This window comes from Carassius gibelio, chromosome B20 (genome assembly GCF_023724105.1).
Source record: "Carassius gibelio isolate Cgi1373 ecotype wild population from Czech Republic chromosome B20, carGib1.2-hapl.c, whole genome shotgun sequence".
NCBI lineage: Eukaryota > Metazoa > Chordata > Actinopteri > Cypriniformes > Cyprinidae > Carassius > Carassius gibelio.
Window position 1 is genome coordinate 23,697,159 of NC_068415.1, and position 13,197 is coordinate 23,710,355.

A 13,197-nucleotide genomic window follows, 5' to 3' on the forward strand; every position below is an offset into this window, starting at 1 on the left:
ATCACGCTGCAAGTGTTTAATTCCGAGGTAACTTAAGGGTAGCGTTTCAGGAAACTCAGCATATACTGCCAGGCCGAATGAACTCTGTCCTCTTGTGTGTGGGACTTACGCAGATTGTCTATTTGCTTTCGGGCACATCACAGTATAAATATTTTCCCAAAAAGCACTATCGTTAGCCTGTGGAGTTTCTGTAGTGTAGTGGTCATCACATTCGCCTAACACGCGAAAGGTCCTCGGTTCAAAACCGAGCAGAAACAGCTGTCCTCTTTTGAAGAAATGTATAAACACCTTTGAGCCGACAGTTGGCTTCAGAAGGTTTAACGTTTATGCGCATATTGCCAAGCCTGCACAGAACGATTTCAGACTTCTTTAGGTAGTGGGTTTCCGTAGTGTAGTGGTTATCACGTTCGCCTCACACGCGAAAGGTCCCCAGTTCGAAACTGGGCGGGAACACTGCATCTCTTTTCACAATTGTTTAGGTGGGTTTCTGTTGAGGAGGAACTCAACGCTTCCAAGGCTTTGCGGCCAAGAGGCATGAGTACAGTCACTAAAGGTATAGTTGATGCAGAAATGAAAGAGCAGTCATTGTTTGACCTTAACCTATCCCACAACCGTGACATTCCAAGCCTGCGTGGCTTTCTTCTGAGGAACACGAAAAAAGAGATTTGTCTGAGTGGCCCTCTGTTGAGCAGCAGCTCTGCATCACGAAGGCCCTTCACTACACAGGTGTAGAGATTTCCTGATAAAATGATGCAAGCCGTAGCAGTTTCTAACACATGGCTAACCTTCTTGAAATTCAACACAATGGTCAACGAATCTGCCAATAAACCTGTTCAGGTGGCTCCTCACTTCCTCCCGAAGCACCCAGACGTGTTAAACCCTCGGAATTCGACTGACCACAAACAGCCTGTTTTTTTACAATAGGGTAGATTGTACGTGGCAAGTCCACATCTCAGCTTTCTGAAGAGATATCAAGCTAAAACTTGCTTTCCCATGCTAGTCTGGACACGTGCTACCCCTGTGGTGAGTTTCAAGAAGAATGGAGAAACTCTACAATTTGACCAACAAAAATCACCAAGAGACATTTTCGAGTTTCTCCTGTGCTCTTGAAACTTTGGGTTTGTTAGTTTGAGACTAGCACAGGAAGGCAGGTTTCAGCTTGATATCACGCTGCAAGTGTTTAATTCCGAGGTAAGTTAAGGGTAGCGTTTCAGGAAACTCAGCATATACTGCCAGGCCGAATGAACTCTGTCCTCTTGTGTGTGGGACTTACGCAGATTGTCTATTTGCTTTCGGGCACATCACAGTATAAATATTTTCCCAAAAAGCACTATCGTTAGCCTGTGGAATTTCTGTAGTGTAGTGGTCATCACATTCGCCTAACACGCGAAAGGTCCTCGGTTCAAAACCGAGCAGAAACAGCTGTCCTCTTTTGAAGAAATGTATAAACACCTTTGAGCCGACAGTTGGCTTCAGAAGGTTTAACGTTTATGCGCATATTGCCGAGCCTGCACAGAACGATTTCAGACTTCTTTAGGTAGTGGGTTTCCGTAGTGTAGTGGTTATCACGTTCGCCTCACACGCGAAAGGTCCCCAGTTCGAAACTGGGCGGGAACACTGCATCTCTTTTCACAATTGTTTAGGTGGGTTTCTGTTGAGGAGGAACTCAACGCTTCCAAGGCTTTGCGGCCAAGAGGCATGAGTACAGTCACTAAAGGTATAGTTGATGCAGAAATGAAAGAGCAGTCATTGTTTCACCTTAACCTATCCCACAACCTTGACATTCCAAGCCTGCGTGGCTTTCTTCTGAGGAACACGAAAAAAGAGATTTGTCTGAGTGGCCCTCTGTTGAGCAGCAGCTCTGCATCACGAAGGCCCTTCTCTACACAGGTGTAGAGATTTCCTGATAAAATGATGCAAGCCGTAGCAGTTTCTAACACATGGCTAACCTTCTTGAAATTCAACACAATGGTCAACGAATCTGCCAATAAACCTGTTCAGGTGGCTCCTCACTTACTCCCGAAGCACCCAGACGTGTTAAACCCTCGGAATTTGACTGACCACAAACAGCCTGTTTTTTTTACAATAGGGTAGATTGTACGTGGCAAGTCCACATCTCGGCTTTCTGAAGAGATATCAAGCTAAAACTTGCTTTCCCATGCTAGTCTGGACACGTGCTACCCCTGTGGTGAGTTTCAAGAAGAATGGAGAAACTCTACAATTTGACCAACAAAAATCACCAAGAGACATTTTCGAGTTTCTCCTGTGCTCTTAAAACTTTGGGTTTGTTAGTTTGAGACTAGCACAGGAAGGCAGGTTTCAGCTTGATATCACGCTGCAAGTGTTTAATTCCGAGGTAACTTAAGGGTAGCGTTTCAGGAAACTCAGCATATACTGCCAGGCCGAATGAACTCTGTCCTCTTGTGTGTGGGACTTACGCAGATTGTCTATTTGCTTTCGGGCACATCACAGTATAAATATTTTCCCAAAAAGCACTATCGTTAGCCTGTGGAGTTTCTGTAGTGTAGTGGTCATCACATTCGCCTAACACGCGAAAGGTCCTCGGTTCAAAACCGAGCAGAAACAGCTGTCCTCTTTTGAAGAAATGTATAAACACCTTTGAGCCGACAGTTGGCTTCAGAAGGTTTAACGTTTATGCGCATATTGCCAAGCCTGCACAGAACGATTTCAGACTTCTTTAGGTAGTGGGTTTCCGTAGTGTAGTGGTTATCATGTTCGCCTCACACGCGAAAGGTCCCCAGTTCGAAACCGGGCGGGAACACTGCATCTCTTTTCACAATTGTTTAGGTGGGTTTCTGTTGAGGAGGAACTCAACGCTTCCAAGGCTTTGCGGCCAAGAGGCATGAGTACAGTCACTAAAGGTATAGTTGATGCAGAAATGAAAGAGCAGTCATTGTTTGACCTTAACCTATCCCACAACCGTGACATTCCAAGCCTGCGTGGCTTTCTTCTGAGGAACACGAAAAAAGAGATTTGTCTGAGTGGCCCTCTGTTGAGCAGCAGCTCTGCATCACGAAGGCCCTTCACTACACAGGTGTAGAGATTTCCTGATAAAATGATGCAAGCCGTAGCAGTTTCTAACACATGGCTAACCTTCTTGAAATTCAACACAATGGTCAACGAATCTGCCAATAAACCTGTTCAGGTGGCTCCTCACTTCCTCCCGAAGCACCCAGACGTGTTAAACCCTCGGAATTCGACTGACCACAAACAGCCTGTTTTTTTACAATAGGGTAGATTGTACGTGGCAAGTCCACATCTCAGCTTTCTGAAGAGATATCAAGCTAAAACTTGCTTTCCCATGCTAGTCTGGACACGTGCTACCCCTGTGGTGAGTTTCAAGAAGAATGGAGAAACTCTACAATTTGACCAACAAAAATCACCAAGAGACATTTTCGAGTTTCTCCTGTGCTCTTGAAACTTTGGGTTTGTTAGTTTGAGACTAGCACAGGAAGGCAGGTTTCAGCTTGATATCACGCTGCAAGTGTTTAATTCCGAGGTAAGTTAAGGGTAGCGTTTCAGGAAACTCAGCATATACTGCCAGGCCGAATGAACTCTGTCCTCTTGTGTGTGGGACTTACGCAGATTGTCTATTTGCTTTCGGGCACATCACAGTATAAATATTTTCCCAAAAAGCACTATCGTTAGCCTGTGGAGTTTCTGTAGTGTAGTGGTCATCACATTCGCCTAACACGCGAAAGGTCCTCGGTTCAAAACCGAGCAGAAACAGCTGTCCTCTTTTGAAGAAATGTATAAACACCTTTGAGCCGACAGTTGGCTTCAGAAGGTTTAACGTTTATGCGCATATTGCCGAGCCTGCACAGAACGATTTCAGACCTCTTTAGGTAGTGGGTTTCCGTAGTGTAGTGGTTATCACGTTCGCCTCACACGCGAAAGGTCCCCAGTTCGAAACTGGGCGGGAACACTGCATCTCTTTTCACAATTGTTTAGGTGGGTTTCTGTTGAGGAGGAACTCAACGCTTCCAAGGCTTTGCGGCCAAGAGGCATGAGTACAGTCACTAAAGGTATAGTTGATGTAGATATGAAAGAGCAGTCATTGTTTGACCTTAACCTATCCCACAACCGTGACATTCCAAGCCTGCTTGGCTTTCTTCTGAGGAACACGAAAAAAGAGATTTGTCTGAGTGGCCCTCTGTTGAGCAGCAGCTCTGCATCACGAAGGCCCTTCTCTACACAGGTGTAGAGATTTCCTGATAAAATGATGCAAGCCGTAGCAGTTTCTAACACATGGATAACCTTCTTGAAATTTAACACAATGGTCAACGAATCTGCCAATAAACCTGTTCAGGTGGCTCCTCACTTACTCCCGAAGCACCCAGACGTGTTAAACCCTCGGAATTCGACTGACCACAAACAGCCTGTTTTTTTACAATAGGGTAGATTGAACGTGGCAAGTCCACATCTCAGCTTTCTGAAGAGATATCAAGCTAAAACTTGCTTTCCCATGCTAGTCTGGACACGTGCTACCCCTGTGGTGAGTTTCAAGAAGAATGGAGAAACTCTACAATTTGACCAACAAAAATCACCAAGAGACATTTTCGAGTTTCTCCTGTGCTCTTGAAACTTTGGGTTTGTTAGTTTGAGACTAGCACAGGAAGGCAGATTTCAGCTTGATATCACACTGCAAGTGTTTAATTCCGAGGTAAGTTAAGGGTAGCGTTTCAGGAAACTCTGCATATACTGCCAGGCCGAATGAACTCTGTCCTCTTGTGTGTGGGACTTACGCAGATTGTCTATTTGCTTTCGGGCACATCACAGTATAAATATTTTCCCAAAAAGCACTATCGTTAGCCTGTGGAGTTTCTGTAGTGTAGTGGTCATCACATTCGCCTAACACGCGAAAGGTCCTCGGTTCAAAACCGAGCAGAAACAGCTGTCCTCTTTTGAAGAAATGTATAAACACCTTTGAGCCGACAGTTGGCTTCAGAAGGTTTAACGTTTATGCACATATTGCCGAGCCTGCACAGAACGATTTCAGACTTCTTTAGGTAGTGGGTTTCCGTAGTGTAGTGGTTATCACGTTCGCCTCACACGTGAAAGGTCCCCAGTTCGAAACTGGGCGGGAACACTGCATCTCTTTTCACAATTGTTTAGGTGGGTTTCTGTTGAGGAGGAACTCAACGCTTCCAAGGCTTTGCGGCCAAGAGGCATGAGTACAGTCACTAAAGGTATAGTTGATGCAGAAATGAAAGAGCAGTCATTGTTTGACCTTAACCTATCCCACAACCGTGACATTCCAAGCCTGCTTGGCTTTCTTCTGAGGAACACGAAAAAAGAGATTTGTCTGAGTGGCCCTCTGTTGAGCAGCAGCTCTGCATCACGAAGGCCCTTCTCTACACAGGTGTAGAGATTTCCTGATAAAATGATGCAAGCCGTAGCAGTTTCTAACACATGGATAACCTTCTTGAAATTCAACACAATGGTCAACGAATCTGCCAATAAACCTGTTCAGGTGGCTCCTCACTTACTCCCGAAGCACCCAGACGTGTTAAACCCTCGGAATTCGACTGACCACAAACAGCCTGTTTTTTTACAATAGGGTAGATTGTACGTGGCAAGTCCACATCTCAGCTTTCTGAAGAGATATCAAGCTAAAACTTGCTTTCCCATGCTAGTCTGGACACGTGCTACCCCTGTGGTGAGTTTCAAGAAGAATGGAGAAACTCTACAATTTGACCAACAAAAATCACCAAGAGACATTTTCGAGTTTCTCCTGTGCTCTTGAAACTTTGGGTTTGTTAGTTTGAGACTAGCACAGGAAGGCAGATTTCAGCTTGATATCACACTGCAAGTGTTTAATTCCGAGGTAAGTTAAGGGTAGCGTTTCAGGAAACTCTGCATATACTGCCAGGCCGAATGAACTCTGTCCTCTTGTGTGTGGGACTTACGCAGATTGTCCCGCAGATAACTGGAGAATTGCTTGGTTTGCTGCTAAAAATAGAAGGTATTTGCAGACTGAAGAGCGCAACGGAATCTGTAATTTGATTCGCGCTCCACGATGCTTGCGATGAAAAGATCTGACACCTCTTTGGCTGCAGGCTTCAATAGTGTAGAGGTTATCACGGTCAAAATCGTTCAGGTGGGTTTCTGTTGAGGAGGAACTCAACGCTTCCAAGGCTTTGCGGCCAAGAGGCATGAATACAGTCACTAAAGGTAAAGTTGATGCAGAAATGAAAGAGCAGATATTGTTTGACCTAAACCTAACCCACAACTGTGACATTCCAAGCCTGCGTGGCTTTCTTCTGAGAAACACCAAAGAAGAGATTTTAGGGAACTCTGCGTAGACTGCCACGCCGAATGAAATCTGTCCTCTTGTGTAAGGGTCTTTTTCCGCCTAGGCCATCAAGTAAGGGCAGGGCCTCAAGGGGCGCCTAAAAGGGGGTACGTGGCAGGCCGTCCTTAGACCCCTGCGCGCCGGCCCTCTCTGTCCCAATAATCACCTGTGTCACCACAAACAGCCCATCTGTCCCTCTCACCGCCTATGTGACCACTAACTGCCCTTCTGTCCACTGGTAATACAAAGACTGTGACCACAAGCAGTCTGTGTGTCCCCTTGACGAACTTTAAAACACATCCATCTGGAGTGTTATTTCCTGATAAAATGATGCAAGCCGTAGCAGTTTCTAACACATGGCTAACCTTCTTGAAATTCAACACAATGGTCAACGAATCTGCCAATAAACCTGTTCAGGTGGCTCCTCACTTACTCCCGAAGCACCCAGACGTGTTAAACCCTCGGAATTCGACTGACCACAAACAGCCTGTTTTTTTACAATAGGGTAGATTGTACGTGGCAAGTCCACATCTCAGCTTTCTGAAGAGATATCAAGCTAAAACTTGCTTTCCCATGCTAGTCTGGACACGTGCTACCCCTGTGGTGAGTTTCAAGAAGAATGGAGAAACTCTACAATTTGACCAACAAAAATCACCAAGAGACATTTTCGAGTTTCTCCTGTGCTCTTGAAACTTTGGGTTTGTTAGTTTGAGACTAGCACAGGAAGGCAGGTTTCAGCTTGATATCACGCTGCAAGTGTTTAATTCCGAGGTAAGTTAAGGGTAGCGTTTCAGGAAACTCAGCATATACTGCCAGGCCGAATGAACTCTGTCCTCTTGTGTGTGGGACTTACGCAGATTGTCTATTTGCTTTCGGGCACATCACAGTATAAATATTTTCCAAAAAAGCACTATCGTTAGCCTGTGGAGTTTCTGTAGTGTAGTGGTCATCACATTCGCCTAACACGCGAAAGGTCCTCGGTTCAAAACCGAGCAGAAACAGCTGTCCTCTTTTGAAGAAATGTATAAACACCTTTGAGCCGACAGTTGGCTTCAGAAGGTTTAACGTTTATGCGCATATTGCCGAGCCTGCACAGAACGATTTCAGACTTCTTTAGGTAGTAGGTTTCCGTAGTGTAGTGGTTATCACGTTCGCCTCACACGCGAAAGGTCCCCAGTTCGAAACTGGGCGGGAACACTGCATCTCTTTTCACAATTGTTTAGGTGGGTTTCTGTTGAGGAGGAACTCAACGCTTCCAAGGCTTTGCGGCCAAGAGGCATGAGTACAGTCACTAAAGGTATAGTTGATGCAGAAATGAAAGAGCAGTCATTGTTTGACCTTAACCTATCCCACAACCGTGACATTCCAAGCCTGCGTGGCTTTCTTCTGAGGAACACGAAAAAAGAGATTTGTCTGAGTGGCCCTCTGTTGAGCAGCAGCTCTGCATCACGAAGGCCCTTCTCTACACAGGTGTAGAGATTTCCTGATAAAATGATGCAAGCCGTAGCAGTTTCTAACACATGGCTAACCTTCTTGAAATTCAACACAATGGTCAACGAATCTGTCAATAAACCTGTTCAGGTGGCTCCTCACTTACTCCCGAAGCACCCAGACGTGTTAAACCCTCGGAATTCGACTGACCACAAACAGCCTGTTTTTTTACAATAGGGTAGATTGTACGTGGCAAGTCCACATCTCAGCTTTCTGAAGAGATATCAAGCTAAAACTTGCTTTCCCATGCTAGTCTGGACACGTGCTACCCCTGTGGTGAGTTTCAAGAAGAATGGAGAAACTCTACAAAAATCACCAAGAGACATTTTCGAGTTTCTCCTGTGCTCTTGAAACTTTGGGTTTGTTAGTTTGAGACTAGCACAGGAAGGCAGGTTTCAGCTTGATATCACGCTGCAAGTGTTTAATTCCGAGGTAAGTTAAGGGTAGCGTTTCAGGAAACTCAGCATATACTGCCAGGCCGAATGAACTCTGTCCTCTTGTGTGTGGGACTTACGCAGATTGTCTATTTGCTTTCGGGCACATCACAGTATAAATATTTTCCCAAAAAGCACTATCGTTAGCCTGTGGAGTTTCTGTAGTGTAGTGGTCATCACATTCGCCTAACACGCGAAAGGTCCTCGGTTCAAAACCGAGCAGAAACAGCTGTCCTCTTTTGAAGAAATGTATAAACACCTTTGAGCCGACAGTTGGCTTCAGAAGGTTTAACGTTTATGCGCATATTGCCGAGCCTGCACAGAACGATTTCAGACTTCTTTAGGTAGTGGGTTTCCGTAGTGTAGTGGTTATCACGTTCGCCTCACACGCGAAAGGTCCCCAGTTCGAAACTGGGCGGGAACACTGCATCTCTTTTCACAATTGTTTAGGTGGGTTTCTGTTGAGGAGGAACTCAACGCTTCCAAGGCTTTGCGGCCAAGAGGCATGAGTACAGTCACTAAAGGTATAGTTGATGCAGAAATGAAAGAGCAGTCATTGTTTGACCTTAACCTATCCCACAACCGTGACATTCCAAGCCTGCGTGGCTTTCTTCTGAGGAACACGAAAAAAGAGATTTGTCTGAATGGCCCTCTGTTGAGCAGCAGCTCTGCATCACGAAGGCCCTTCTCTACACAGGTGTAGAGATTTCCTGATAAAATGATGCAAGCCGTAGCAGTTTCTAACACATGGCTAACCTTCTTGAAATTCAACACAATGGTCAACGAATCTGCCAATAAACCTGTTCAGGTGGCTCCTCACTTACTCCCGAAGCACCCAGACGTGTTAAACCCTCGGAATTCGACTGACCACAAACAGCCTGTTTTTTTACAATAGGGTAGATTGTACGTGGCAAGTCCACATCTCAGCTTTCTGAAGAGATATCAAGCTAAAACTTGCTTTCCCATGCTAGTCTGGACACGTGCTACCCCTGTGGTGAGTTTCAAGAAGAATGGAGAAACTCTACAATTTGACCAACAAAAATCACCAAGAGACATTTTCGAGTTTCTCCTGTGCTCTTGAAACTTTGGGTTTGTTAGTTTGAGACTAGCACAGGAAGGCAGGTTTCAGCTTGATATCACGCTGCAAGTGTTTAATTCCGAGGTAAGTTAAGGGTAGCGTTTCAGGAAACTCAGCATATACTGCCAGGCCGAATGAACTCTGTCCTCTTGTGTGTGGGACTTACGCAGATTGTCTATTTGCTTTCGGGCACATCACAGTATAAATATTTTCCAAAAAAGCACTATCGTTAGCCTGTGGAGTTTCTGTAGTGTAGTGGTCATCACATTCGCCTAACACGCGAAAGGTCCTCGGTTCAAAACCGAGCAGAAACAGCTGTCCTCTTTTGAAGAAATGTATAAACACCTTTGAGCCGACAGTTGGCTTCAGAAGGTTTAACGTTTATGCGCATATTGCCGAGCCTGCACAGAACGATTTCAGACTTCTTTAGGTAGTAGGTTTCCGTAGTGTAGTGGTTATCACGTTCGCCTCACACGCGAAAGGTCCCCAGTTCGAAACTGGGCGGGAACACTGCATCTCTTTTCACAATTGTTTAGGTGGGTTTCTGTTGAGGAGGAACTCAACGCTTCCAAGGCTTTGCGGCCAAGAGGCATGAGTACAGTCACTAAAGGTATAGTTGATGCAGAAATGAAAGAGCAGTCATTGTTTGACCTTAACCTATCCCACAACCGTGACATTCCAAGCCTGCGTGGCTTTCTTCTGAGGAACACGAAAAAAGAGATTTGTCTGAGTGGCCCTCTGTTGAGCAGCAGCTCTGCATCACGAAGGCCCTTCTCTACACAGGTGTAGAGATTTCCTGATAAAATGATGCAAGCCGTAGCAGTTTCTAACACATGGCTAACCTTCTTGAAATTCAACACAATGGTCAACGAATCTGTCAATAAACCTGTTCAGGTGGCTCCTCACTTACTCCCGAAGCACCCAGACGTGTTAAACCCTCGGAATTCGACTGACCACAAACAGCCTGTTTTTTTACAATAGGGTAGATTGTACGTGGCAAGTCCACATCTCAGCTTTCTGAAGAGATATCAAGCTAAAACTTGCTTTCCCATGCTAGTCTGGACACGTGCTACCCCTGTGGTGAGTTTCAAGAAGAATGGAGAAACTCTACAAAAATCACCAAGAGACATTTTCGAGTTTCTCCTGTGCTCTTGAAACTTTGGGTTTGTTAGTTTGAGACTAGCACAGGAAGGCAGGTTTCAGCTTGATATCACGCTGCAAGTGTTTAATTCCGAGGTAAGTTAAGGGTAGCGTTTCAGGAAACTCAGCATATACTGCCAGGCCGAATGAACTCTGTCCTCTTGTGTGTGGGACTTACGCAGATTGTCTATTTGCTTTCGGGCACATCACAGTATAAATATTTTCCAAAAAAGCACTATCGTTAGCCTGTGGAGTTTCTGTAGTGTAGTGGTCATCACATTCGCCTAACACGCGAAAGGTCCTCGGTTCAAAACCGAGCAGAAACAGCTGTCCTCTTTTGAAGAAATGTATAAACACCTTTGAGCCGACAGTTGGCTTCAGAAGGTTTAACGTTTATGCGCATATTGCCGAGCCTGCACAGAACGATTTCAGACTTCTTTAGGTAGTAGGTTTCCGTAGTGTAGTGGTTATCACGTTCGCCTCACACGCGAAAGGTCCCCAGTTCGAAACTGGGCGGGAACACTGCATCTCTTTTCACAATTGTTTAGGTGGGTTTCTGTTGAGGAGGAACTCAACGCTTCCAAGGCTTTGCGGCCAAGAGGCATGAGTACAGTCACTAAAGGTATAGTTGATGCAGAAATGAAAGAGCAGTCATTGTTTGACCTTAACCTATCCCACAACCGTGACATTCCAAGCCTGCGTGGCTTTCTTCTGAGGAACACGAAAAAAGAGATTTGTCTGAGTGGCCCTCTGTTGAGCAGCAGCTCTGCATCACGAAGGCCCTTCTCTACACAGGTGTAGAGATTTCCTGATAAAATGATGCAAGCCGTAGCAGTTTCTAACACATGGCTAACCTTCTTGAAATTCAACACAATGGTCAACGAATCTGTCAATAAACCTGTTCAGGTGGCTCCTCACTTACTCCCGAAGCACCCAGACGTGTTAAACCCTCGGAATTCGACTGACCACAAACAGCCTGTTTTTTTACAATAGGGTAGATTGTACGTGGCAAGTCCACATCTCAGCTTTCTGAAGAGATATCAAGCTAAAACTTGCTTTCCCATGCTAGTCTGGACACGTGCTACCCCTGTGGTGAGTTTCAAGAAGAATGGAGAAACTCTACAAAAATCACCAAGAGACATTTTCGAGTTTCTCCTGTGCTCTTGAAACTTTGGGTTTGTTAGTTTGAGACTAGCACAGGAAGGCAGGTTTCAGCTTGATATCACGCTGCAAGTGTTTAATTCCGAGGTAAGTTAAGGGTAGCGTTTCAGGAAACTCAGCATATACTGCCAGGCCGAATGAACTCTGTCCTCTTGTGTGTGGGACTTACGCAGATTGTCTATTTGCTTTCGGGCACATCACAGTATAAATATTTTCCCAAAAAGCACTATCGTTAGCCTGTGGAGTTTCTGTAGTGTAGTGGTCATCACATTCGCCTAACACGCGAAAGGTCCTCGGTTCAAAACCGAGCAGAAACAGCTGTCCTCTTTTGAAGAAATGTATAAACACCTTTGAGCCGACAGTTGGCTTCAGAAGGTTTAACGTTTATGCGCATATTGCCGAGCCTGCACAGAACGATTTCAGACTTCTTTAGGTAGTGGGTTTCCGTAGTGTAGTGGTTATCACGTTCGCCTCACACGCGAAAGGTCCCCAGTTCGAAACTGGGCGGGAACACTGCATCTCTTTTCACAATTGTTTAGGTGGGTTTCTGTTGAGGAGGAACTCAACGCTTCCAAGGCTTTGCGGCCAAGAGGCATGAGTACAGTCACTAAAGGTATAGTTGATGCAGAAATGAAAGAGCAGTCATTGTTTGACCTTAACCTATCCCACAACCGTGACATTCCAAGCCTGCGTGGCTTTCTTCTGAGGAACACGAAAAAAGAGATTTGTCTGAATGGCCCTCTGTTGAGCAGCAGCTCTGCATCACGAAGGCCCTTCTCTACACAGGTGTAGAGATTTCCTGATAAAATGATGCAAGCCGTAGCAGTTTCTAACACATGGCTAACCTTCTTGAAATTCAACACAATGGTCAACGAATCTGCCAATAAACCTGTTCAGGTGGCTCATCACTTACTCCCGAAGCACCCAGACGTGTTAAACCCTCGGAATTCGACTGACCACAAACAGCCTGTTTTTTTACAATAGGGTAGATTGTACGTGGCAAGTCCACATCTCAGCTTTCTGAAGAGATATCAAGCTAAAACTTGCTTTCCCATGCTAGTCTGGACACGTGCTACCCCTGTGGTGAGTTTCAAGAAGATTGGAGAAACTCTACAATTTGACCAACAAAAATCACCAAGAGACATTTTCGAGTTTCTCCTGTGCTCTTGAAACTTTGGGTTTGTTAGTTTGAGACTAGCACAGGAAGGCAGGTTTCAGCTTGATATCACGCTGCAAGTGTTTAATTCCGAGGTAAGTTAAGGGTAGCGTTTCAGGAAACTCAGCATATACTGCCAGGCCGAATGAACTCTGTCCTCTTGTGTGTGGGACTTACGCAGATTGTCCCGCAGATTACTGGAGAATTGCTTGGTTTGCTGCTAAAAATAGAAGGTATTTGCAGACTGAAGAGCGCAACGGAATCTGGAATTTGATTCGCGCTCCACGATGCTTGCGATGAAAAGATCTGACACCTCTTTGGCTGCAGGCTTCAATAGTGTAGAGGTTATCACGGTCAAAATCGTTCAGGTGGGTTTCTGTTGAGGAGGAACTCAACGCTTCCAAGGCTTTGCGGCCAAGAG

At 45.4% G+C, this 13,197-nt stretch overlaps 20 non-coding genes across 20 annotated transcripts; all 20 read left to right on the forward strand.

The window, feature by feature from the left end:
* The first annotated feature begins 184 nt into the window (after window positions 1–184).
* Window positions 185–257, forward strand: trnav-aac (transfer RNA valine (anticodon AAC)). The gene has a single exon. It is a non-coding gene; the product is annotated as a tRNA-Val (tRNA).
* A 123-nt stretch (window positions 258–380) lies between these two features.
* trnav-cac (transfer RNA valine (anticodon CAC)) lies at window positions 381–453 on the forward strand. Its single transcript has one exon. It is a non-coding gene; the product is annotated as a tRNA-Val (tRNA).
* Window positions 454–1,348: 895 nt separating this feature from the next.
* trnav-aac (transfer RNA valine (anticodon AAC)) lies at window positions 1,349–1,421 on the forward strand. The gene has a single exon. It is a non-coding gene; the product is annotated as a tRNA-Val (tRNA).
* Window positions 1,422–1,544: 123 nt separating this feature from the next.
* On the forward strand, window positions 1,545–1,617 carry trnav-cac (transfer RNA valine (anticodon CAC)). Its single transcript has one exon. It is a non-coding gene; the product is annotated as a tRNA-Val (tRNA).
* An 896-nt stretch (window positions 1,618–2,513) lies between these two features.
* trnav-aac (transfer RNA valine (anticodon AAC)) lies at window positions 2,514–2,586 on the forward strand. The gene has a single exon. It is a non-coding gene; the product is annotated as a tRNA-Val (tRNA).
* A 123-nt stretch (window positions 2,587–2,709) lies between these two features.
* On the forward strand, window positions 2,710–2,782 carry trnav-cac (transfer RNA valine (anticodon CAC)). Its single transcript has one exon. It is a non-coding gene; the product is annotated as a tRNA-Val (tRNA).
* Window positions 2,783–3,677: 895 nt separating this feature from the next.
* Window positions 3,678–3,750, forward strand: trnav-aac (transfer RNA valine (anticodon AAC)). Its single transcript has one exon. It is a non-coding gene; the product is annotated as a tRNA-Val (tRNA).
* Window positions 3,751–3,873: 123 nt separating this feature from the next.
* On the forward strand, window positions 3,874–3,946 carry trnav-cac (transfer RNA valine (anticodon CAC)). Its single transcript has one exon. It is a non-coding gene; the product is annotated as a tRNA-Val (tRNA).
* An 895-nt stretch (window positions 3,947–4,841) lies between these two features.
* Window positions 4,842–4,914, forward strand: trnav-aac (transfer RNA valine (anticodon AAC)). The gene has a single exon. It is a non-coding gene; the product is annotated as a tRNA-Val (tRNA).
* A 123-nt stretch (window positions 4,915–5,037) lies between these two features.
* On the forward strand, window positions 5,038–5,110 carry trnav-cac (transfer RNA valine (anticodon CAC)). Its single transcript has one exon. It is a non-coding gene; the product is annotated as a tRNA-Val (tRNA).
* Window positions 5,111–7,244: 2,134 nt separating this feature from the next.
* On the forward strand, window positions 7,245–7,317 carry trnav-aac (transfer RNA valine (anticodon AAC)). The gene has a single exon. It is a non-coding gene; the product is annotated as a tRNA-Val (tRNA).
* Window positions 7,318–7,440: 123 nt separating this feature from the next.
* trnav-cac (transfer RNA valine (anticodon CAC)) lies at window positions 7,441–7,513 on the forward strand. The gene has a single exon. It is a non-coding gene; the product is annotated as a tRNA-Val (tRNA).
* An 883-nt stretch (window positions 7,514–8,396) lies between these two features.
* On the forward strand, window positions 8,397–8,469 carry trnav-aac (transfer RNA valine (anticodon AAC)). Its single transcript has one exon. It is a non-coding gene; the product is annotated as a tRNA-Val (tRNA).
* Window positions 8,470–8,592: 123 nt separating this feature from the next.
* On the forward strand, window positions 8,593–8,665 carry trnav-cac (transfer RNA valine (anticodon CAC)). The gene has a single exon. It is a non-coding gene; the product is annotated as a tRNA-Val (tRNA).
* An 895-nt stretch (window positions 8,666–9,560) lies between these two features.
* Window positions 9,561–9,633, forward strand: trnav-aac (transfer RNA valine (anticodon AAC)). Its single transcript has one exon. It is a non-coding gene; the product is annotated as a tRNA-Val (tRNA).
* A 123-nt stretch (window positions 9,634–9,756) lies between these two features.
* On the forward strand, window positions 9,757–9,829 carry trnav-cac (transfer RNA valine (anticodon CAC)). Its single transcript has one exon. It is a non-coding gene; the product is annotated as a tRNA-Val (tRNA).
* Window positions 9,830–10,712: 883 nt separating this feature from the next.
* On the forward strand, window positions 10,713–10,785 carry trnav-aac (transfer RNA valine (anticodon AAC)). The gene has a single exon. It is a non-coding gene; the product is annotated as a tRNA-Val (tRNA).
* Window positions 10,786–10,908: 123 nt separating this feature from the next.
* Window positions 10,909–10,981, forward strand: trnav-cac (transfer RNA valine (anticodon CAC)). Its single transcript has one exon. It is a non-coding gene; the product is annotated as a tRNA-Val (tRNA).
* An 883-nt stretch (window positions 10,982–11,864) lies between these two features.
* trnav-aac (transfer RNA valine (anticodon AAC)) lies at window positions 11,865–11,937 on the forward strand. Its single transcript has one exon. It is a non-coding gene; the product is annotated as a tRNA-Val (tRNA).
* A 123-nt stretch (window positions 11,938–12,060) lies between these two features.
* trnav-cac (transfer RNA valine (anticodon CAC)) lies at window positions 12,061–12,133 on the forward strand. The gene has a single exon. It is a non-coding gene; the product is annotated as a tRNA-Val (tRNA).
* Window positions 12,134–13,197: the final 1,064 nt, after the last annotated feature.